Genomic DNA, 23,631 nt, shown 5'->3' on the forward strand with positions numbered 1-23,631 from the left:
ACAAGTGTGATTAAAAGCTATATCCTATGAAGTACCAGCTACGACCTGCACATGCGTCCATCTCATTATATTCTCCAAAGTCTCCAAAAATAACTATTTAAATTATCACTTTTGACCATTTCTTGTACAGTGGATAATGAACTCGGTTGGTTAAGTTCATTACATATCGCCGCTTCTGACTTCTAGTCATTATAAGCTAATTTGCTGCTAGCACTTGGATGCCAATAAACCTTTTCACCCCCTACAGGCTATTTATAATGAGAAACGTGCTAAACTTGATATATTCATGCAGTCTAAAGGTAATAAAATGTCAAAACTCCCAAAAGAAAATGTGTGCACCCCACTAGCAAAAATTATGCTGACTGTGGAATAAGAACTGTGGGAATTAATATTTTGGATTACATTAGTCTAAAATAGGATCATAAAGTTGAAATATCCAAATGTCTAGAGAACAGTGCCACACAGTATACATGATCAAAATGTTGGAAAAAAATATCAAATGAACCACAGAGCATCTACCACACAAGTGGCCTAAACCTAGGCAAACCACATGGATCTCATAACATAAATGTACTGGACTGTCTTGGAGGCAATCGTGAAGAAAAGTGCTCTAAAACAATCTTCTTAGCTTCCTTCGCATTTAAATACAGATCTCAAATTTAAGAACATGCACTACTGCTCACAGACCTAACTGTATAAACAATATATGAAAAACAAAATAGCAAGCAAAAACTAGCTAAATTTATCTATTGTGGGTTGACTGGTTTATCAGGCTTGGCTTAGCCAACTTTCACTGAAATCCTAGAAACAAAAGTGCTGAAACAAAGCATAAAAAATGGCACAATAAAAGGATTACAGATAACTAAACATATGATGCACATACAATGACCTGCTGAAGCACCATGTAATTTCCAAAGAGTGAATGTAGTTAAAGACATCTTAAGACAGTACAGTTGTGTAAAGTACTGAGTGTAGTTATATAAAACTGACTCAATTTCCTTTTATATCAGTAATCATAGCCTACAGCAAACATCTTTGTCACAAGCATTTGGCCAGCTCAAAATGCTTCAGACAAGGAAATGCCCCATGCAATAAATTTTCACTCTGTTATGGCACCTAAAAACACAGAACAATTCTTGCCTGGAAAGACAGCAATATCATTTGGATGCCCTGGGTCTATATTAAAAGACCGAAGAGGTGTTTCAGCGAACACCTCTTGGTCGACATGCAATGAGTGAACGCACTACAGCACAAATGCTCAAAATAAGAAGTTATGTACTCACCATAACGTTCCATCTGCGTAGGTAAACTTCATTTGTCTGCAACCTTTGGGAATCGGATCCGACCTCCGATCCAAGCCGGCAATCTTTCATAGCTTAGATCCGAGCTCCTAGCTCCTCCCCTTCACCCATAATCCCCTGCCAACCCTGACTGACCTCAGATCAAGTTTGCCCATAACCAATAAGGCTGAGAAAGGAAACTAACTACCTTCCTTAAAGGGCAGAGTAAAACCTCTGGCCAAATAACATCCGAAGGTCAGGGGGAAGGAGGGTGGGACGGTTGCAGACATATGAAGTTTACCTACTCAGATGGAATGTTATGGTGAGTACATAACTTCTTAATCTGAAGTAGTTAACTTCATTTGTCAGCAACCTTTGGGACAGAGTCCCCAGCTACCTGGACCTTGGGCGGCCTTCATGGAAGGATGTTCCGGAGCACTGCAGAGCCAAAGGATGCTCTCCCTCTAGAGATAATATCCAATTTATAATGGTTGATGAAGGTATGAGGTGAAGCCCAAGTGGCTGCTGAACAAATATCATCCATGGGTACTCTAGACCGAAAGGCAGCAGAAGTAGACATGGACCGAGTAGAGTGGGCACGGACTCCCTGAGGTGCGGGCCTGCCAGAACTTTCATAAGCCAAAAGGATGCATTGCGAAATCCACCTCGACAAGGTGACCTTCGACACAGATTTACCCAAGTTAAATTTGGCAAAGGAGACGAACAACTGGTCGGATTGTCTATGACCAGCCGTTCTATGAATGTAAAAACGTAGCTGTCTATGCACATCTAAAGAATGTAGTTTGTATTCTCCTTTGTTCTGGTATTCAGGAAAGAAAACTGGCAGATTAATGGATTGGTTAATATGGATTGGTTAATATTTGCCTCGGAAGCAATCTTAGGAAGGAATGAGGGATTGGTCCTGAGGTAAACCCTATCCTTGTGGAAGGTCAAATAAGGTTTTACACAGAGGGCTTGAAGTTCAGAGACCCTCCTAGCTGAAGTAATAGTGACGAGAAAGGCGGTTTTCCATGACAAATATTTGAGATCAGCTGAAACTGCAGGTTCAAAGGGGGGAGCTGTCAAGGCCTGAAGTACTAAAGTCAAATCCCAGGGAGGCACTACTTCCTTTATTGGAGGTCCGAGTAGGAAGGTGCCCTTCAGAAAGGTCTTACATAACTTCGTGGTGATCAATGGACCCAGTTCATGTCCCACGTGGTAATGAGAGACAGCTGCTAGTTGAACTTTGACTGTGGAACAGCTAGCCCCCTGATGAAAAAGCCCTGAAAGGAAATCCAAAACGGCGGGCAACGGAGCTGTGAAAGGGTCCAGGTTCTGACGCTCCGCCCAAATAGCGAAATGTCTCCATTTACTACTATAGACTTTCCTAGTAGAAGGCTTGTGTGCTGCTACTAGGATAGCTTTAACTGGGGAGGAGATACCGGGAGTCCTAGCTACGAGTGGAACTGGAGCAACCAAGCCGTAAGCTTGAGATTGTCCAGGTTCGGGACTGGGAGGCTTAGGGGGTGGGAAATCAGATCCAGGAGGGGATCTAGAATCCAAGGCGGATTCACCAGATGAGACCAGAGGTAAGGGAACCAAGCTTGACGAGGCCAGAATGAGGCAATGAGGATCATTTTGCTCCCCAACCGACTGGCTTTCTGTAGAAGCTTCAGCATCAGAGGTAGAGGGGGGTAAGCATAGAGTAGACCAGGAGGCCAAGCATGCACCAGAGCGTCTCTCGGGGATTCCCCGGTGGGGGGAATTAGAGTGAAGTAGCTGTTGCATTTCATGTTTGAAGGAGAGGCGAAGAGATTGCAACAGGGTCACCCCCATACAGCAAATATCTGCTTCGCTACCTGGGGATTGAGAGACCACTCGTAAGGAGACAGTATGGTGCGACTGAGTTTGTCCGCCAGGATGTTGGACCGTCCCGGAATGTGCGTTGCAATAAGAAAGCAGTTGGTCGAGATCACCCATTCCCACACACTCATAGCTTCTCGACAGAGTGGGTAGGACCTGGTTCCCCCCTGTTTGTTGATGTAACAGACCACAGACATGTTTGTCTGACTGAACTGCAACTGTTCCTGTAGGAAGAAGGCTCTGAAGTGCTTGCAATGACAACAGCACTGCCCCTCATCTCTAGAACATTTATATGCAATGAGGTCTCTGTATCGTTCCACGTGCCTTGGACCGTCCTGCCCGCATAATGCCCCCCCCACCCGAGGCGAGAGGCGTCAGTGGTCACCGTGGTGAATGGAGGGGCCACGGAGAAAGGGCATCCCGCTTGGAGGTCCGGTGATTGCAACCACCATGCGAGAGCCCTTTTGCAAGCCTTGCTGAGGGGAATGGGGTGACTGAGAGGGTATCGACGGAAGGACCATTGGACTTGGAGAGTCCATTGCAAAACCCTCATGTTCAGGTGAGCCATGGGGAGCAGGGTAATTGCGGCCGCCATGGAGCCCAGCGCCTTCAGGACCAATCCCGCTGGGGGAGCCGATGATAGTAAAATGGCCCGCACATGTAGCCTCAGGGTGTGAAGTCGCTCGGTGGTTAAGAAGGCTAGTAAGTTGTTGGTGTCTAATCTGGCCCCGATAAAGTCCATCACCTGAGTCGGCTTGAGAAAGGATTTCTCCGTGCTGACAGTGATCCCCAGCCGGGGAGCAAGGAGGAGAAAGTAATTCCTGGCTGAGCAAAGTAGATGCCTTGTTGGGGCGGTCAGGAGCCAGTCGTCTAGGTATGGAAACACCTGCATTCCCTGGAGCCTCAGGTGGGCCGCTATCACTGTTAATACCTTGGTGAACACCCTGGGGGCTGAGGTGAGACCGAAGGGAAGGACCCTGAACTGATAATGACTGGCTTCTAGCCGGAAGTGGAGAAACCTCCTGGATCGTTTGTCCATCAAAATGTGGTAATACGCATCCTTGAGGTCTATCGAGCACATCCAGTCGCTCTCCTGCAACAGGGGGAGAAATGGATTGAAGAGTGACCATCCGGAACTTCTTGTTGGTTACTGACAGGTTCAGGAGGGAGAGATCGAGGATTGGCCTTAGGTCCCCCGTCTTTTTTGGCACCAAAAAGAACCTGGAGTAGTAACCCGATCCAAACTGGTCTGGGGGGACGTGTTGGATGGCTCTTTTTCCTAAGAGCTGTTGAATTTCGGCAGCTGTAGCCTCCCTCTGATCGGGTGGGACGTCGGGGAGGCGTTTGGGTTGGTGAGGGATGTGAGAAAGGGGAATTTGGTATCCTCTGGATATAATGCGAAGCACCCAGCGGTCTGTTGTTTTGGACTCCCAAGCTGCCAGGTGCCTCGAAAAATGTCCCCCGACTGCCTCCAGAGAGGAGCAGTCGGGCAACCCCTCAGGGTCGCTGGGTGGGCCGGTCAGAGAAAGCTTCTCTGGACCCACCATTTCTCAGGCCCCCACTACCTCTAGGGCAGCGTCCACCCTGTCCTCCACTGCCACGGAAGGACTGGGGATCCAGAGTGGACTGGGATTGTTGCGACTTCCAGAACCACATCTTCTTCTGTCCCTTTTGGTTCTTGGAGAAGGACCTCTGGGGAGCAGAGAAGCGGACTCCGACGACAGACGTCTTCCCGTCCTTTTCACTCTGGACCAAAGTCTTGTGAACGGTCTTGCCAAACAGGGCAGAACCATCAAAAGGGGCATTCGCAAATGACGCCTTGAAGGGTTCCGCGAAATCGCAATGCCGGAGCCAGGCCTGACGTCGCATGACGAGGCCTGCTCCGCTGGCTCTAGCGGCTCCCTCTGTGGCGTGGGACAACAGCCGCATAGAGGTGTTAGATATGGACCTGAGAGTGGCCATTCGAGTGGAGTACAACCGTTTGTCCTCCACCGACATGGACTCCAGGGGCGACGCAGCGTACTCTTTGATAAGGTCCCGCTGCAGTCGAATAACATGTGCCATGTAGTTCAGAGACCTCACCGAGAAGGTCGCTGAACTAAAGGCCCGCTTCCCTAAATGGTCCATCAAACGGGACTCCATGCTCGGTGGATGGACCGAGGGACTCTCCTGAGCTAATTCCCTCTTGGTGGCCGCCGCCACCAACATGGCATCTACGGGGGGACCCTTGCTCCAATGGGACCTCTCGGAGGGCGGACTAAGGATCTTGTCCGGGCATTTGGGGACTGGATCCACAGTGTCCGGCTCCTTCCACGCCCTACTGGTAATAAGTTCCACTAAGGGGTCGGGCGGAGGGGACACCCAAGAGGTAGATGGGCCTGCTTTGAATGTCTCCAGGAACAAGGATTCGTCCGAGGAAGCCTTGGGGGCAGACCACCCCCTTCTTATCCTGAGCATTTCCATGATGTCTCCGAAGGAGACATCCTCGGGGGGTGACCTAAGGGAGCCCTCCCCTTCATCTAAATCCGTGTCATCAGTCAAGGACTCGGGGCAGCCCACGTGCCTCCTCTTGCACTTTCGCTTGTGAGGGACGTCCTCGGGGGGGCTGTCCGAGGACGTCTCACCAGCCACGTCCTGTTCCAAGGGAACGACCTGGGACATCAAAGCAGGCTGTCCCTGGGGCCGGGTGATGGAAGCCGGACCCAACAGAGAGGGAGTGCGGGGTGGAGCCGTAGTAAGGACCGGGGGGGCCTGGAAGCACTCGACAGTGCCCTCTCCACCACATCGAAAGCCGGGGGAGAGCCGCTCTCTCTGGCATCCGAGAGCAGACCCTCGCTCGGATCAGATGGATGGATCGGGGCCGGTGCTGAAGCCATCGGATCCGACGGACCAGTGTGCTCAGACCTAGACGGAGCCAAAGACGCACTGATTCCCTCGGATCTGACGCTCAGCCCACGGCTCCGAGAGTCCGGATCCGACAAAAATGGACCCGACAGGCTCGAGGGAAGAGTCGGTGCCGAAGTACCCGATACTGTCGGTGCCGACCCACCTCCGGTTCCAAGGCTGCTCGGCTCCGAAGGCTCCAAACCCGGGAAGCGGGTCGGAGAAGGAGCTATCGGGGCAAAGAAAGGTGTCGAGCTCCCCCCGGACGGGGGGAGGAAGGAGCACTCCCATCTGCAGTTAAGCCTGGAGAAACCTTCGCATCATCTGGTCCAAATCTGTGTCGGAAAGGCTGCTAGTCGATCTCGACGAGGCCACCGAGGCTGGCTGGGAATGCCGCCTCGATGACCTCGATGGAGACTGGGTCTCCTCCTCCTCTGGGTCAGGTGAGAAGCATGGAGACCGGATCCGAGGAGGAGGAGACCGGGAAGCCCTGGAGGGAGAAGACCGCTTAGCCGGGGGGGCGACGCGGAGGCCTCGGCCCGCCGCTTGTGGTGCTTCTCCCTCCTTTTTTCTTTCCTGGCCGCCCTCTCCTCCGGAGCTGCAGCGGGAGTTTGAGTCCCGACCGGAGGGAGACAGGCAGGAGTGGCTGCCGCCAAAGCCGGGGAGGAGGCCACAGAAGCACCGGAGGCCGAAGCTGAATCCGGGGGCAAAAGTCCCGCTAGGATCAGCTTCCACCTCCGGTCCTTCAGTGCCCTGGGGTTGAAAGCCGCGCAGATGGAACACCCAGAGGAAAGGTGTTCAACCCCAAGGCACCGCACACACCGAGTGTGGCCATCCGCTGGGGAGAACTTATGGCCACACTCGGTGCACTTGGAAAAGATGGGTTTTGGGGCCTCACACATTTTAAAGAAAGATCCACTCGTTAGGCCCCAAACACACAACACACAGAATGCTACGACCAGCGAAGGGGAGGGAGGGTAAGTTTAACTAAAAAGGAGGTAAAAACTCGGACAGTTTTAGTCAAAAAAGGGAACCTGACCACACAACACTCACTCGACACTTAAGGGGATAATAAAAATTGAAAATCTCTCACAAAAACCCTACGACACCAGGAGCTCAAAAACCTAGCTGCTGACAAGAAGCGTGGCAAACTAGATCTGAGGTCAGTCAGGGTTGGCAGGGGATTATGGGTGAAGGGGGGGAGCTAGGAGCTCAGATCTAAGCTATGAAAGATTGCCGGCTCGGATCCGAGGTCGGATCAGATTCCCAAAGGTTGCTGACAAATGAAGTTAACTACTTCAGATCAGCAGTTTCTTTCCCTGGGAAAGAAACCACTAGCACAAACACACACATTTTAAAACATAATTTGGGGGATGTACCCCCCCCCAACTAAATATACCAACTCCGAGATCGTACTACAATGAGGAAAGAGGCGAATACACAGGGATGGCCAAGAAATCCTTGTTTTGAGTGTTCGCGCTTTAGTGCATTCGCTCATTATTTGTCGACCAAGAGGTGTTCGCTGAAACACCTCTTTGGTCTTTTAATATAGACCCGATGCCCTCACCTGGCCTCTAACACCTACTTTACCATAAGATTAGTGTCTGCAGCCATGCACAAACAATATCCGATAGAATAAAGTGAAACCCTTTCTCTCCATAAAATATAATTAATACAATATGCTTAACTGCTGTGCTCCTTACTGTATTTCCCAAGGAACGATACTAGTCAGGACATTAGATCATCCTTGACCAAAACAATCAACTGCAGAATACAGACATACAAGTCTTGAGACAATGATCCCAGAGTCTGTAGTTCATACACATTACATACACTCTCACATTCATCTGTGATAAAGAGCCAGAACAGTACAAATAAAACAAACCAAGCAAATATACTGGGAAAGAAACAAGCACCAAAAAGACAGGAGTTGTGCAAATCAACTGTTATTATAGCAGATTATCACAAAACTTTCATGTAACATCTGCTTTGTGCCTGTCTTTCTGGTAATCATGAACAGTGGGCAAAAACGCAAGTCATCACCAAAGTGGGGTGGGATGGAGTGAAAGCCTCCAACATGCCTTAAACGATTGTGATTGAAAAATCTCCTTCTTGCTTTGTAAAGATAGCACAGCTAGCCTGTTTGGAGAAAACGTAAACAGATCAGGTTGTCAGTCAAGAGATCAATCATCTAATAACAAAAGACAAAGTAATCTCTCTGGAAGATGAGCTGTGACGACACCCTGAATGTGCTCATTGGCAAAGCTGCACATTTCAAGGAAAAGTAGCAGGCTGCTTTCAAAAAGAAAGCCTTCCTAACTTTTACAGAATAAAATTTCAGATCATTAATGATCACTAAAATTATTCTTTGAGGTTCAAGGTGTAGCAAATCTCTTCAAGAACAATTTAATAGCATAAAGAAAAGTAAGTGAAACTGCCAAGAAAGACATTCTGACAAGGTAGAAAGAAACGTTTATCAGAACAAGAAACTGCCAGACTGTGGAAATTAAAAAAGTTATATAGAGGTTTAGATGACCCAGCCAGCAAGGGCGATGAGCTCTGACATCAAAAGTTAAACCTTTTCCAGTTACACAGATATGACTCTAGTGAAAGGTCTGTTTTCATTATGCAAAATCTGAAAGATGTGAAGTGTGACAGTAACCAAAATAAAACCAATTTCTTCTTTTTCCAGTTTGGTAATCCATCACCTGGGGGTTAGGTGTACAGAAAAGGCTGTTCAAATGTTTTGCTCTTTCAAGCAGTAGCAGACTGTCATCTGTTTTTATATTGGGTAGGCAATGAAAGGCAGAACAAGCCAAGAGGCAGAATCTGTAAGCCCTAAAAGCACAAGAAAAAACTCTGGTACATTGCCAATAAAAAGAAGCAAGCACACAATGAAAAAATTCCAGGCTGGTGCAGTATGAGGCGAGTACAATAAATTCTCATTACCTAATGCAGGGTAAAATTTTGCAAGGTGGCAAAAAGTTCTCTCTTATCAAAATCTTGCAGGAACACAGCCTTTATTACCAGGCAACTCAGAAGTGAAAAGTCTATTATGTTTTCCAAGCTAAGCTTCAGCTAAGTTGCTACAAAAATTAACGCAGCAACTTCCACTCTTGGCTTTCTCCTATACAGCAAAAGACCAAAACTGTAAACTATCTCAGCACCCAAATGCAATATTTCTACTGGCTCATGCTACAACACAGTACCACAAGAAAAGAAAGGGCAAATTATACAAAAAAAAACAAAGTTAAAGGGGGGAAGGTGGGAAAGATCAAACAGTCAGAAGATGGAAAAGAAAAACGTGGATGACTATCTTCTACAGCTATAACACAGTACCTTCTTTCCCTTATGTACCTATATTAAAAAAAAAAATCACCTACAGGTAGAATAATTCTAAACCATGAATTTATTTTATTTATTTATTCTTTGTTGACCAGGTTAGTCATAGTAGACTAGTAGCCTCTTTTCTGAGGAGACCTGAGGTGGTATTTATACTACTAGGGGAAATTTTGTCAGGTCTTCAGAGAAATTCCCCCTACTCTTTCTGATAGGTGCAGTAGGATCTTTTACATCTTTTACATTCACCTGAGCTACCACCAACTAAAGCAGATTGGACCTCTGTTTAATGTCTCATCCGAAGGACAGCACACTAAGGAGTGTACCCTTATGTTGCACTGCTAAACAAAGTTGTTCCAGTCAGCATGCCCTTAACTGCAACAGCGACCCCTCAGACTTAAAAAGAACATTCAGCTTATAGTTAGTAACAAAAGTTGAACAGAAGACCACACAGATGTCAGGGGTAAAGACCATGTACTACCAAAACAGCAGAAGTCTTAGTAAAATGAACTATGATCTGTCCAGGCCTTGGTTTGCAGAAAAATAAAAAGTCCTGAAAAGCTAATTAGCTGTGGTTGGCTCAGTAACTGCTGCCCTGGTTCATTCCATCTATTAGTTTATTTTACTGGTTTATTTTTTAATAGTTTATTTTTCCATCCATGTTTTAACCTTATAAACTGGTTCTTGAACTAAATGTTGTAGCATATTTTTACAACTGTAAATACGTATAGGTTTTATAGCATATCCTTGTATCTGTAAAGTTGTTTGTTCACTTCTTGTATGATCCTATTCACTTGGGCTGTACCTACAAATGGTCCACTGAGATCAGTGGCAGGAGGTTATTCCTAACCCGTCAAAGAAGGTACTCTCCTAGAGCAACTGAAACAATTAGGGCATACATTTGTGAATCCTCCATGCTGAGTTTTGGATTGGGATGAATCCCAAGCAGTATCAACCAAGGTAGAAGAAGCTGGAATATAGTACAAGCACAGATCTCAAAAAGCCAAGTCTGAAATAATGCTTCTTAAATAAGGCCCAGATCCCAGAGTTATATTCAAGACGATACTGTTTAGCGAAGAGCAAGTGCCCATGGCATAAATGTCTCCAACAGTGACATGCTTGAAGCAAGCACTGCAGACAGCCACGTCCATACTGACGTGGGCTCAGACTGCAACACCAGCTGAAGGGTTATTAGCTGTGTGATAACAATAGACAATTGCAGCTAGCAATCCACTTAGTGTCTGCCTGGCACCAGTGATCCCTTCTATCTTTGCCACAAAGGGGAGACACTTGTCCATCTTTAACTCATGCATCTATTTCATAACACCTGAGCTACTGATGCACATTCTAGGTGTAACAACCACTGCTTGCGGCTTGTGCTCCCACAGGGATAGCTAAGAGACAGAGATGGTTAGACTGTCTTAGGGACAATTCTGAAATTACCTTTGGAAGGAAATGTGGGTTCATCCAGAGGAATACCCCATCTCTGTTAAAGTCCAGACCTGACTTCATACACGTGAGAGCCTGAAGTAGAGATCCTCTTCCCAACGGAAATGACCACCAGGAAAAAAAAAAAAAAAAAAAAACAAATCAAGAGCTTCAAAGCTCCAAAGTTATCAGACTGGAATGGGTACGCTTTTTATTATAAGGTTAAAGTTCCAAAAAAGGTGTAATTCAAAGGAATATGTTTTAAAGGACTGCTTGACCAGCTACTGCTGAGACACAGTATTGTGGTCCACAAGACCATGATGCTCAGACAGATGAAACAAGCACTAGGACCATGGAATATTTGAGCCCAAATCATATAGGTGTCTAAAATAAATCAAAATCACCTCAGGCTAACCAACTGGGGTGGTACAGGGGAACCAGTATACTTGGAGACACAGCTACAGAGTGAAGGCTTACAAGAAGTTTTACACACCTCTGAAACCCCTACAAGCCAAGGCAGGGGGATCAGAGGTATACATTAAAAGCAAAGCCTTAAGGTCCCGACAGCTGTTAACTCAACTGAAAAGATATGTATTTGGCTTAGACCACAAAACTTCTCTTGTACTGCCAAAGATCCGTGAAGCTGAAACCCACACATCTTGGCCATCAAGGGGTGATAAGAATTAGTACTGATCTTTATTACTGAGACTTTCTAATGACTTGTGGAAATGGAAGGAAAGGAAGAACATAAAGGAATTGCCTATGCCAAGGGCAAAGAATAAATCCACTGATGTCAACCTCATGTCATGGTAAACTGAGCACAAAGTGAGGAGGTCTGCATTCTCCCAGGTGGCAAAGACTTCAGTCTTCAATCTCTCTTCTCAGTCATTTCCAACCTCCTCTGACTAATTCTTATACTTATCACACACACTGTTTTAAAAACCCTACTAATTATTCCTTTTAACAGCAATTTCTGCTCTAGAGACTGTTAAAACATCCACAAGAGCTGGCCATTTACTTAGCACTCCCCTGTCCACTTCTCTTTGCCTGCACTCTTATCATTCCCAGGAAGGAAAAGAAATCTCCACCCTGCAGTCCAAACTTCTGCTTGGCCTCATACAATTCTATCTCCTTTTCCTCTAGTTATTCGCTTTTAATACCTTGGTTCCCTTTTCAAAATTTTTACAGTAAATTACAGCCCTTTCTTGCCTATTCTCTATACCCCTAGTTGGCGTTCTCCATATTGATAAAATCAGTTTTACATAGTTGCAGAAAGTCTTCTAAGAACTAAGTCAACACAGGAATGGAGAAAGGAGATTTTGCTAGTAGGGATGACTGCTAGTAGTAAATAAAACGGGCAGGAATTTACTGAAGAAAACTGGCAAAGGAACTAGACAGAAAGGCGATAGTGGGATGAAACCAAGCAGAAATGTGGACTGCAGGTTTGAGATGGCCAGGGATGGCTATCAGCACAGGCAAAAAGAAAGGGATCATGGAGTCCTAAGTGAAGGATTATATCTGGCAGAGTTTTTAATCAAGTGTAAATGGATAATTAGTAGGGCATATAAAGCAATGCACAAAAAAACAATATGATGAGGTTAGAAAAGACTACGAAGAGAGACTGGAAATGCAATTTAAAAGGAGCAATGGAAGGACATATGTACGTCTCCCAAGTATGCAAAACAGCCCCAAAGGGTTAGGATTTTTGCTTGAATCTGTTTGCAAAGGTATTTTTATACCCCAAATGAGACTTCAAAGAATTTTTGCACAGGTAGATAGCAAATGCTGAAAGAGTGATGGAAAAGCAAGAGGTAACTGGGAACATGTTGTCTGGGAGTGTAACGAGTTGGCAGAGTTTAAAACCTTCCTGCAAAATTCTTTGTCAAATAGTGGTGGGGCAAATGGCTAAAACTACAGAAACTATTCTTTTGCCCTGGGACACAGCATCTGAATTGCCTAGACACAGTAAGACATTACTAAGATTAATGCTACTGGCTGCCAAAAAAAAACAACTGCTAAAAATGGAAATCAAAGTTTAACTAACTGTAACTGAAGTACTGAATATTTTTACAGAGATAAAAGAAATGTAAGTAGGATCTATAAGTAAAGGAAATACGCAAATTACATAGAAAAAATGAATTTGTAGGAATAGCACATGCAGAATAATGTCCAGGAGAAAGAATAAGGTTTAAGGGAAGGCAGGAATTCAGCAATGTATGTAATGTTGGACTGATGATAATTATACAAAAGAATATACGTGATGTATAATGTTGGTAAATGGGAATATATTAATATGGTTTGCATTCTTCTACATAAATGTATGTTTGCCTATGTCTTAAGTGATAATTCAATAAAGGAGTTTAAAAAAATGCTTACTTATTAGCATTTGTTTACCAGGTTAACTATCCGGATATAAGAAGTCCTTTTTCAATGGCAGCATGGTGAGAAAAGCTCCAAGTATGATACATGTAGAAAAGGTGTAAAAAGCATTTAAGCAAACTTACAATGACTTTAAGCAACTTAGCAGAATGAAGGCAAACAAAACACCAAGTAAAACAAAAGCAGAGTTTTAGAAAAGCCAACAATCCACATCAACAGATAATTTTTGGAGGTCTTGAATAAAATCAATTAAATGAGCACAACAATGATTCAAAACAAGGAAATTGGAAGGAAAGAAAATATAGTTATTTGCGAGAGCATACTTTTAGACTGAGGTGTTATGGGACAAGACCAGCTTATTAAAATGTGAAGGACAGAGCATCCAGTTTCCAAGCTTGTTTCTGGGGAGTCCTTGTGCAAAATCTGTCCAATTGATAGTTCTAGAGGGAGGCAAACAGGTCTATATCTGGGCTCCCCCATTTGCTTGTCAACATGTTGAAAATCCTTGGTTCCAGTTTCCACTCTGTGGGTCAATGAGTTTTCTGCTTAGTCTGTCTGCCAGTGTATTTAGTTTTCCTAGCAGGAAATGAGCTTGTAGATGTACTTGGTAGCTCAGGGCTGTGTTCCACAATGCCATGGCTAGTCTGCAGAGGGCAAGAATATGTACCCCCCTGCTTGTTTATGTACCACATAACAGTGGTGTTGTCCGTCTTTACCATTAATTGTCCTGGAAGAATGTGGTCCTTGAAGGCTGTCAGAGCATTCTGTACAGCTAACATTTCTTTTTGATTGATATGCAGGTGCATTTGACTTGGGTTCCATTTGCCCTGAATGCACTTCCCTGCCAGGTGAGCCCCCCCCATGCATAGTCTGATGTGTCTGTTGTTAGGGTTTGGTCGGCAGGGGGTAGTGTGAATAGTAGTCCCTTGTTCTGGTGGCAGGCCTCTGCCCAGCAAAGGAACTCTAGGCGTAGGCAAGGTATGATAGGAATCATTGCTTCTAGATCCTGAGAATGTTGACACCATAGGCTTTTTAGATACCATTGTAGTTTCCTCATATGCAGTCTTGCATATGGAATTAGAAGAATGCAGGAGGCCATGAACCCCAAGGCTTGTAGTATTTGCCTTGCGGATAGCAGGGTTTTTGTGGCCACTTGTTGTCAAATTAATTTGTTTCTCTGGCATGAGGAAAGCCATCTGGGAAGTGGTATTCAAGCTAGCTCCCAGGAATATAATTTGTTGACAGGGTACCAGGTGTGATTTCTTTTCGTTTATGGTGTACCCCAGACAAGTTAGCACCCTTTGCAGAAAGGCCACATGATTCAAAAGTATGTCCTGGCTTTCTGCCTGAATTAGACAATCGTCCAGGTATGGGTATATTTGAATATTTCTTTGCCTGCAAAATGCATGACTGGAGTTAGGCACTTTGTGAATACCCTGGGCGCAGTACATAAACCAAAGGGCAGTGCAGAGAACTGATAGTGCATGTAGTCTGCTTTGAAACGTAGGTATCTTCTGCAAGAGTCCCTGACTGGGATGTGCAGGTATGCTTCCTTTAGATCTAGTGCTGCCAACCAGGCGTCTTTGCCTAGCATAGGGAGCAACTGGTGAAGAGTCAGCATCTTGAACTTTGGAATCACCAAAAAGATGTTTAGAATAGACAGGTCCAGGATAGGACACCATGAATTGTCTTTTCTGGGTACCAGGAAAAGTCTTGAGTAGAAACCTTGTCCCTTTTCCTCTTCTGGTACCAAATGAATAGCCCCCATGCTTGAGAGAGAAAGTACTTGCTTTTGGGCCTCTGCCCACTGATTTGGGGGTAGATCTAGCCACCCGCTTGGTGTTGGTAACATGTAGAAGTGAAATCTGTATACCTGGGACACTATATTTAAAACCCATTTGTCCTGGGTAATGAGTTCCCAGTTCTTTGCATGAAGAGCAATCTTTCCCCCCAAAGGGGCAGTCAGTTGAGAAGTGCTTGGAAGTTTAAAAAAGAAGTCATTGAGACAGTTTACCATGGGGGGGGGGGGTTAATACTCCCATATTTGGAAGTGGAGACCCTCCACTGCTTAGTCCTGTGCGCACCCTGGGACTGAAGCCTGAGAGCTCTGCTGGATCTGGGTTTGGACTGAGAAGGTCTGGAAGAAGCAGTAAAGGACCAGTTCTTGGAAGGCCAATGCCTACTAAATCTTGGAGGTTGTACTTGTAAAAAAATCTTTAACAACTTGCATAGATTTAGCTTTTTCCTCCATCTTTTTAAGAACAACTTCTGCCTTGTTGCCAAACAGGCATCCTGGTTTAAGGGAGCATCCAGTAATTTCACTTTAACATGATCTGGCAAGGATTGCTCCTTAAGCCAAGCATGCCTTCTAAGTACAGACCCAGTTACAGCAGCCCTGCAAGATGCCTCTAGAGAATCAAAACCACATTGCAAAGTATGTTTTCCAACTTGTTCAACTGAATGCAGTAAATCCAGTAAATCCTTATTTTCAGCACAATCAGGAATCATCATCATTTTCTGTTTAAACAATCCAATAATATGTTGCTGATACTTTAACATATGAAACTGGCAGTATAAGGCTCTAATGGCCAAAGTTGCAGAAGTGTATACCTTCTTACCCCATCTATCAAGCTCCCTGGAGTCTCTATCAGAGGGGGTAGGATTTTTGGCAGTAGTAGCTTTAATGCCCTTGGGTCCATGTGAAATGGTCTCAGGATCCACAGTAGGATTTTTAAAAAGGAACTTGTGAGAGTCAGGGACCCGTAATATCCATCAGGTTTTCTGGGAGCAGGAGGTAAAGAGTCAGGGGCCAAGCTAGATTCCGCAAAGGCATCATCAACAATGTCTAGTACAGGAGGTATGGCTAAAGGCCTGTGCTGGGGCAGGAATAAGAAATCCCTAAATCTCTTTTTAGAATCAGAGAAATCCTGACTTTCCCAACAAAAATGCTCCCCGACAGTATATGCAAGGTTTCACCAAAAGAGAAATCCTCTGGGCGAGAAGCAGAGGGAACAGAGTCCTCAGCATCAGAATCCTCACAGGTAGATAAGGGTAAATCCTGGTTATCAGAGGAAACAGAAAATTCAGAATCCTGGTCATAAGTATCATAAGCAAACTCAGTCTTAGGTCTCTTAGAGGGGGAAGGCTGGCTTCCCCTGATTAAAGTAATAAGGTCTTCAGCTATTCTTACCATTTGTTTTTAAGGCATAGAGGCCTGATCATGTGGTCTGGTCATCAGTTTTCTAGGCATGGTTCGAGTTTTAGGCCTTGAAGAAGAAGATGGCATCAGTTTAATACGCAAGTTAGCAGGCCTGACTACACCCTCAGAAGCCAGTGCCTGCACAGTGGCTCCGGACCCATCCAAGGTAGAGACATTTGCAGGTTCCACAGTTGAAGTATCTCGCGGCATACCGGACTCTGAATGTGTCTCAGTAGAGGCCTGCAAATCTGAAGTAGCAGGTATCAGGGGCTGCAAAAGCATCTTACTGAGTACCAGTGAACTGGCAACTTGCTTAGGAGAAGTGTCGTCGGCAGCTTTGGACCTAGGCGGCCTGTCTCTGTGTTTTTTCAGAATGTCAGTAGTCGGATGGCTTACCGAAGACATATCAGGATAATTGAACAGAGTACCAAAATATTTAGAAGCGAAAATATACCGACGACGGATAGTTCGTGGTTTAAATAAGGCACAAAAAAGACAGAGAGGTACATCGTGGTCAGGGCCTAGACAAGGAATACAGTACGAATGAAAATCTTTATGAGGTATTTGCTTTCCACAAGTAATACAATTATTTACTTATACTGACATCAGTTTAGAGCAAGAAAAAGATTCCCCAACGGGGTACTTGGTTTTTAGTTGAAGACTTTGGGGTTCTGAAACTCGAAAACGAAAATTTCAGGAGTCGGCCAACCGGCACTTGCGAACTGCTTCTGCTTCAGCTACCGCACAGCAAGAAAGACTGATGTAATGGCATCGGCTGCATGGTTTATACCCCCGACGACCTGACGTCACGAAAGAAGGGACAGCAATCGACACAGGACGCAAGACTTTGTTAATCAGGCCGACTGAGGGCTACTGCAAGCAGATAACCCAAATGTGATGACTGCAAGAGTGAAACACGAACATCATCTAGCCTCTACTCCCACAAGAGTGCAGACCACAAACCTTCTTGATGTAAAATAACTGGCCTGGAGCCCAAGTGCTTAAACCAGAACTAATACACTTTTACAATAACAGACACTGAGCCTTCACTCAGCAATTCCCAACTTAGAAGGATGTAAGCTACCTGTCCTTATAGAAAGTTGTTGATTTTCTTTTGGGTTTTCCCGGTTAGGGGTTGCCACAGCGGAACTCCGGTCCGCTAATGATTGGCAGTCGATTTTTATGGTGCCGAGGTGCCAGCCCGACGCCCAACCTTCAACGAAGGCATGCCCATTCACGCATGTCTTTTGAATGCCACTCGACCGCAGGGAGGACATACAGACTCCACACAGAAGGCGCTTCAGCCAATAATCGAATGGGAGAACCTCTTGCTTTGAGCGACAATGCTACCGCTGCACCATCGCGGCTTTTAGACCTGTCCTTATAGGAAGGAAAGTTGTAAATATCTGCATGACTGGTTACTAAGGTTATGACAGTCTACTAAGAATTGTGCTGGTGGAGTATTTCCATTAAATGGAACTTGTGATAAGACTAAATTGCTGCCATTGAAAGGCATTTTGGAAAAAAAAGCAAAGCAAGTGGGGAACAAATGACAGCATTTTATTCTTGGCACAGTAAAGCACTTAAAAGGGAAAAGGAGTCAGCATTAAGAGGGTTGCAGGATGTTAATAAAAAAACTGTTTTAACAAGTAAGAGAGGTTAAAAAGGCAGTACAGACCAGTAAAAAAGGATCCCTTTATCCTGTCTTAGCAGGGTTGGAACAAACTGAAAATGGCCAAAAAGCATAAACGTCTAAAGGGGATAATAATCCTCCAGTAGCTACTGCACCCCACCCCCATATGTACCGGTACACAGGTGGCTCCTGTACAAGATTCTGCTGTTTCTCAGACCTCTGCATTTTTTGAGCACAAGGTCAGCAGGGTACTGTTACACCTTAACTTAGTTCTGCTGTTAGCTCTCATCTTTAGAACACCATCTGCAGTTAAAAAGTTTTTTTCCTTCCTTCTTCCTATTATTCTCAACAAGCTTCTACCTTTCCAACAGGAGCACTAGTGTTTGACACTCCTGTGGCTCATCACAAGAGCTCACATGATAGGGCAGGAAAAGAGGCTATTGCCTCTGTAGAAGATTTTTTTTGGTACCTTTAAAAAAATGGGGGGGGGGGGCTAATGCTGATTTGCATACTATGTCTAAATGTTTTCTAACTGAAAGAGAAAAAAAAACATCCATAAAGGTATGAGGAGGAATCGAGAAAAAAAAATTATAACCCTACTTGGACAGATTTAAACCAGATGCTTCGGAAAGTTACTCCAATAAAATAAGAACAGTTACTTGAAAAGGCTAAAATAAATTTTATTCCCACAAAAAATGCACTAATAAATAAAAGGATAGCATTGGTAAATTACAAAAGTGTGTCAGGCATGTAGGCAAAATAAAGAGAAAGCCTCTGCAGATAATTTGAGTAATCTTAAAGCAGTGTTTGATAAACATTCAAAAATACCAGACCCAAATGAACAAGCTAAACCAGCTACTGCAGCTGCCTTTGAGCCTGGTTTGCAAGCCCTGTACAAAATAAAATAAAGCAAGTGTTTATAGACTGGCAGAAAAAAAGACAAAGTCCTTATTAAGTGCTGCAAATCACCATACTGACTATGGCAGGATAATAAAATAAAAATAAATCTTAATCCCTTTGCTGCTACTGAATCAAAAAGGACCCTACATTAAAGTAGAAATAAATGCAAAGCCAATTCTATTCTTGGTGGAACTAAAAACACTAGGTCTGTACTAAAAGTTACTTCAGACAGTTAAATACCAGTATAGGAAACAAAGTAAAGGCAGTTGGTGTAACAAATGCTACTGTTACACATCCTGTTTTAAAACCTATACCTATTTCTTTAGGTCTAATTGACAAGAAAGGCATTTTTTTTCTTTGAGTACAACTGCACCAGTGAATCTTCTGTGTGAGCTGGGTGGCACCATTTGCTGTAAAAACAGAGGGGGTGTTATCTAGATGTTCCAGCAGAATCAGTGGGGGGAGTGTTAAAATTCTTAGCAAAAGCTGGGAGGAGGCTTTTTGAAGGCATACGGACAACTAAAAACTGCTATAGCAGGTACCTGCTAATTTATGGGTTAAACATGCTAACAAATTCAGTATATTAAAATCTGCAAAACCAGTAAAAATAAAATTAAACCCATCAAAACCACTCCCCAGAGTTCCACAATATCCACTAAAGCAGAAGCAGAGCAGGGAATCAAGCCTGTAATTCAGTCTCTAATACAGCAAAAAAAAATATTACCAGCTAAAAGCCCTTGTAATACTCCTATTTGTCCAGTGAAAAGGCCAGGAAAGGATACTTATAGATATGTACAAGACTTAAGGGCTGTAAGTAATGCAGTATTACCTACTTTTCCTGTTGTTCCAAATCTGGCAACAATACTGAGTTGCATACCACCTACAGCTAGTTACTTTTCTGTGATAGATTTATGTTCAGTATTCTTTTCTATACCTATTCACCCTGACAGTCAGTTTCTGTTTGCTTTTACTTATCAAGAACAGCAATATACCTGGACACTGTTGTCGCAGGGACATACTGAATCTTCATTATTTTCTCAAATTCTACAAAAGATTTGGATAATGTGACATTTTCGGGTGGGTCTGTCTTAGTACAACATGTAAATGATTTACTGATAGCACCAAATTCCTGTCAGCAATGTTAACAGGATACCTTGCATCTTCTGACTATCCTTGCAAGAAAAGGACACAAAGTGTCAACAAAAAAAAAAATGACAGCTGTAGTTATCCCTCAGGTACGTTATCTTGGTCATTTAATATCTCAGAGTAGGATCTTATAGTAGTTATCCCTTAATCTGAATCATCTTTATTACTTAAAATGAAACTCTTCCCTTCTTGACTGCACGTTTAACTAGACATGAACTTAAGACTTCTTTCTGATCCATGTATTTCTCTGATCCACTGGCCTGTTCTAAATCCTGCATCTCTGTTGCCTACTGCTAAGGATGGTAAAGAGCATGATTGTGTGTGTAAGTAACTATTTGCTTTCTCCTAGGGAGGGCTTAAAGGACACTCCTATACCCAATGCTGACATGCATCTGTTTGTGGATGGTTCCTATGGAAGAGATCAAACAGAAAAGTTGATCTCGGGAATAGCAGTCTGCACCGAGGAAACAATATTGTTGTAACAAGGATTAGAGGGTGTTCACTCTGCTCAAATGGCTGAGCTAGTGGCTTTGCAAAAAGCCTGAAAGTTAGCCACAGACAAAAGGTGGCTAATATTTTTACAGACAGCCGTTATGCTTTCGGGGTGGTACATGACTTTGGGCAACTTTGGAGAGAGGGTTTTTAACCTCTTCAGGAAATCAAATTTAAAATTCAGGGTACATAAAATCATTGTTAGATACACATTTGTTATCTAAACAGCTGTCTGTAATCATAGGTTGGTACTAGGCTATCAGCCCTAGGGCCTATAGAAGCCTAGCCATAACAATTCCCTGGCTATTTCTTCCCACACTATTTACTTCCCTGGACCCCTGTCTAGCAGGGCGACTGACGTGATCCTCGGGGTGAATTTCCTTTCTCCCATCCAATAGTCAAGGTTCCTTTTGAAGAGGACCAAAGAGGCACTCTGCTTGACATGTATGGGCAATCTATTCCAGAGTCTGGGGAGTCTCTGGGTCAGGAACCTATCCCTCCAGCATGTTTTGTTTATTGTGATGACAAGGTTTAGATCCCTGGAGCATGTGGCTCTGAGGGATTGGGATTTCTTTAAGTGTAGCATGTCCAACAGCTCTGGGTTTGACATGGACTTGTATGTTAAGCACAGATCGCCTCTGAGTAGATGATATGCAAATGTTGTGCACATCAAAAGTGGTTAAACATTGTTACAAAAGGTAACAACTTAGCAGACCAAGCTGCTAAATAAGCAGTTACATGGTTACAAATGGTAACAATGTGGCAGACCAAGCTACTAAACAAGCAGTAGTAAACTGTTGTAAACATCTTTGTATGATGACAGCAACAAACTACACAGTAATAATGTGTTTGATTTTCCAGACTGTCACCCTTTCAAGCTGAAGCACCACAGGGAAAAGTTCTGAGGTGACTGAAGGATGGATGTAGAAAATCCTCTGATGGAATACGGCGACATCCAGACAGCCGACCTCTTTGCTACCTTACCTAGTAAGGGCATATCATCTACCGGCCCATACAGGTAAGACAGCTTTATTTAATCAAATTACCCAAAGTTGGTATGCCCCTCATGTCTCCTCTTTGATACTTCAGTGTGTACAAAACTGCAGTATTTGTTTGGAATAGAACATAAGCAAACATGCCAACTGCAAATCTTCATGTCTACCTCCACCCTGGGGACCTTTTGTTAATATACAGCTGTATTTCATCCAGATGCCTAAGACTAACAATTTACAATTTATTTTGGTGGTAGTGTGCATGTTCTCAGCATGCGTGAAAGCTTACCCATGTCACAAAGCTGATGCAGTCACAGTTATTAAAAAATTGTTATCTGATTATATACCAAAATTCAGTATACCCAACATTGTTACCAGTGACCAGGAAACACATTTTAATAATAATCTGTTTAAAGAGTTATGTAAAGCTTTTAATACTTACTTGAGTATTCACTGTCCCAACCATCCCCAGTCATCTGGATTAGTGGAAAGGGTAAACAGAATCCTTAAAAATAAAATTTCAAAGATTTGTGCTGAAACCCACTTAAAGTGGCCCAAAGCCCTTCCCTTAGCATTAATGAGTATGAGGGCCTCACTAAATGCCACCAGAAAACTGAGTCCATATGAGATATTAATGAAAAGATCCATGGTCCTTTCCAGCTACCCCTCCAGTGGAAAATGTTGATTCAACTCTGTCAGATGACGCTCTAATTTGTTATTGTAGGAGACTCCTCAAAATTTTGCAGCAATATCCTCAATCAGTAAAAGCAGTATTACCAAAGCCTCCTGACCAACCCTGTCAACAACTACAACCGGCTGATTGGGTCTACATAAAAATAATTTCCAGAGGAAAAACTCCCTCAGTCCAAGGTGGAAGGGGCCTTTTCAGGTTCTGCTAATGACTGCAGTTGCTGTGCAGGACTACCAACATGGATCCATTCATCTCATTGCAAGAAGACCTGTCATGTGGGGACCCCAGACGAATCATCGCAGCCAACAGAGGGAGATCGAGGTGTGACAGATAAATCATCTGCCCAGTGAGAACGTGGTCAGCTTCAGTAGTAGTCCATGGTAAATCCAGTGACATCATGTACTTTTGCTTTGCTGCTGCTGCTGTTCCCTTCTATAAACTAGTTGAGAGAAAACAGTTTCTTGCTGGATATATTTGCATATACCTCATCATTCCAAGGCAGGGATTCCCATGATTCCCATCCCTGCATCATAGGTGTCATTTAAAAAGGACCTTAATGACATTAGCTTAACCTGGCGTAATGTAAATGATTTTTCAAAAGTTGTGTCTCTTCAACTTGCAACCACACAACATGGAGACGCATGTTATGCCAAAAACGGGACTGTACCAGTAGGGAAAAGCAATTGTAATGACACCAGGCATAAAAGTTTGTTAAACTCTTTGCACTTAAAAAGCTATGACTGTGGGCGTGGCATGGGCATGATAGGTGACCGTTACTATATCTGTGGTAATCATGCCTACCCCTGGTTGCCTACAGATTGGTCTGAATGCTGCTTTGTAGGCAATATTACTCCTGCTATTCAACATTTCAAAAACCCACCAGCAGGTAGACTGAAAAATAAGCAAGCAATCCACTGGGCAGAAGCAAGTATTTTCAGTCTTTAATCCTGAGTATGGAGTGCAAAGGACAATGCTTGAAATCACTATGCTTGCTCAGATTCTACAGGAGGTGGCTAGCAAAACTTCACATCACATCACATCAGAATGACAAATCGAGAAATGACTAAAATGCGAACTGTGGTGTTACAGAATTGAATGGCACTTGATATAAGGCTTGCTGCAAAAGGGGGCGGGTCATGTAACCTCATAAGGAGTCGTTACTGTTCATATATTAGTGACCATCATAATAAACAGAAAAAACTGTCAAACTTCATGAAACAAAGGGCCAAACAGTTGGACAGCACATCCAAAAATTGGACACTTGGTTGGGCAGTATTCTTGCTTACCTGAAAACTAGCATAATCAAGGGTATTGTCATTGTACTTTTTATTATATTTGTAATCATTTTAGCATTTTCTATTCTAAAGGCTGTGATTACAAAATGTTTAACATCATCTGCACATGAA

At 43.9% G+C, this 23,631-nt stretch overlaps 1 protein-coding gene across 1 annotated transcript in view; it reads right to left on the reverse strand.

The window, feature by feature from the left end:
- Positions 1 to 23,631, reverse strand: part of HERC2 (HECT and RLD domain containing E3 ubiquitin protein ligase 2) — a gene marked incomplete in the record, with an annotated part of 3,551,743 nt that overhangs the window by 1,067,740 nt on the left and 2,460,372 nt on the right.

The sequence above is a fragment of the Protopterus annectens genome, chromosome 5.part0, assembly GCF_019279795.1.
Source record: "Protopterus annectens isolate FY-2018-M chromosome 5.part0, PAN1.0, whole genome shotgun sequence".
Lineage (NCBI taxonomy): Eukaryota > Metazoa > Chordata > Ceratodontiformes > Protopteridae > Protopterus > Protopterus annectens.